Here is a 2,197-nt window from a genome sequence, read left to right as displayed (position 1 = left end):
AACTAGTGCGTTTTACACACAACAAGTTTTTGGCGCCGTTGCCGGGGAACAGTTCTAATAATTATATTGTTTGCTGGTATTATCGATCCTTTGTGTTAGATCTTTCTTTCATAAAGTTACCTGTTTTCAGTTCTTATTGATTTTCTATAATTTTGCATTAAACTCGTCGAGTTTATTCTTCTGTAATAGTTTCGTAAATTCTTCGTTTTTGTTCGTTTTACGCTTGTTTTTCTGTTTTATTTCAGGTTTTTATGACCCGAGGCTCCAGTTCTACACCAATACCACCCGTAGACAATCCGGAGTTGATTATTCGCAAACAAAGAGGAAAAGGGATCGAATCCGACACATCCACGTTTGGTGAAGAAAGCAATCCCGATCAAGGAGGTAATATGGCCGACATCGCCGACATACCGATGGGAGATTACAAGAAGCGCATAAGAGATGGTACAAGGCCGGGACTCGTGCAACCTGCAATTCCAGCTACCGCCAATTTTGAGTTGAAAGGTCACATCCTCGCACAACTAAAAGACATTCCATTCCATGGAAAGGAGCACGAAGATGCCTACAAGCATATTGAAGAAGTTATGGACATTGGTGACTATTTCCATATGCCAAGTGTTCCTCGCGATACTGTCTTACTACGGATGTTACCGGTTACATTCAAAGGAGCCGCGAAGGAATGGTTAAAATCTTTACCCCCCGGATCCATTACAACATGGCAAAAGATGCGCGAGGAGTTCATTGACCAGTTTTGTCCACCTTCTAAGATTGCAAAATTGAAGAAAGCAATTGCTAACTTTAAGCAATTGTCGGGAGAATCACTCTATGAGGCATGGGAAAGATATAAGGGGTTAATAAGAAATTGCCCTCAAAACGACCTAAACGTGCAACAAGAGGTTTCTATCTTCTATGATGGCGTGAACGTCACAACCAGGCAATTATTAGACTCCCAAGGACCCCTCACGAAGAAAGCACCAGCTGTCACTAAAACATTGGTGGAAGAATTCTCCAAACATTCAAGAGAATACCATAATCCAAGGAACGATACAGCTAGAGGCGTGGTTAAGTCAGTTTCCGATGACATGGCAGCAATGATGGCCAAACTAGAAAGTATGGATCATAGGATGAAAAAGATGGATCAATCCATCCATGCCATAAGGGTGGGTTGTGACAATTGTAGCGGTCCCCATCTTACTAAGGATTGCGATCTTGATGAGAACGGCAACCGGAAGGCACAAGTTTGTTATTCGAGTGGTGATAGGTTTGATGATGATTGGCGAAAGCCCAAGAAGGAATGGCTCCCCTACGACGAGTACAAGAAGGCAAAAGAGGAAAAGTATAGGCAAAAAGCACGCGGGTTTTATCAAAAAGAAGAACCGGCGCAAGAGAAGAAGACGGATCTTGAAGCTATGTTAACTCGATTCGTTAGTGCTTCCGAGAAAAGGCACGACGAATCCGATGCAGCCATTAGAGATCAACAAAAGATGATGAAGGAGCACCAAACCATGATGATGGATCAACAAGCTCTGCTCCGGAATCAGCAAGCTTCAATCTTGAATATTGAAAAACAGCTTGGGCAACTTGCCAAGCAATTTAACGAAAGAACACCAGGCGGGCTTCCTAGTGACACGGAAAAAAATCCAAAGGGCGCGCATATTAACATAGTGACAACAAGGAGTGGGAAGATAGTCACACCCCTCACTCCAATCCCAAGTATAGATCAAAAAGAGGCAAAAGAAAAAGATCAAGAAAATCCGAATTCGCCAACAGTAGACAAAACTCGTCGAGTTCCTGACAGAAACTCGACGAGTTCCGCACCTGATGAGCAGAATAATTCAAAAACTGAGCCATTTAAGCCACCATTACCATTCCCGGGCCGAGCTCGACAAGAGAAGCAGAATGAAGACTACCAGAAGTTCTTGGAGCACATAAAGGCCTTACAAATCAACATTCCATTCATCGAAGCAGTCACGCAAATGCCAAAGTATGCAAAGTTCCTAAAAGAACTTCTCACAAATAGAAAAAAGATGGAGGAAGTCTTAAATGAGAACTGTTCAGCCGCAATGTTAACCAAATTACCAAAGAAAAAAGGTGATCCGGGTAGCCTAACCATTCCTTGCCAATTCAGGAATTTAGCCACTAGCTATGCATTGGCCGATTCGGGGGCAAGTGTGAACCTCATGCCATACTCTTTCTT

The 2,197-nt window shown here is 42.9% G+C and overlaps 1 non-coding gene across 1 annotated transcript; it reads right to left on the bottom strand.

Annotated features, from left to right (window-relative positions):
- Positions 1-773: 773 nt before the first annotated feature.
- On the bottom strand, positions 774-880 carry LOC111892663 (small nucleolar RNA R71). The gene has a single exon (XR_002850621.1). It is a non-coding gene; the product is annotated as a small nucleolar RNA R71 (small nucleolar RNA).
- Between the last annotated feature and the right edge of the window lie 1,317 nt (positions 881-2,197).

The sequence above is a fragment of the Lactuca sativa genome, chromosome 5, assembly GCF_002870075.4.
Source record: "Lactuca sativa cultivar Salinas chromosome 5, Lsat_Salinas_v11, whole genome shotgun sequence".
Taxonomy (NCBI): Eukaryota; Viridiplantae; Streptophyta; class Magnoliopsida; order Asterales; family Asteraceae; genus Lactuca; species Lactuca sativa.
This window is presented reverse-complemented; position numbering and strand designations above follow the sequence as displayed.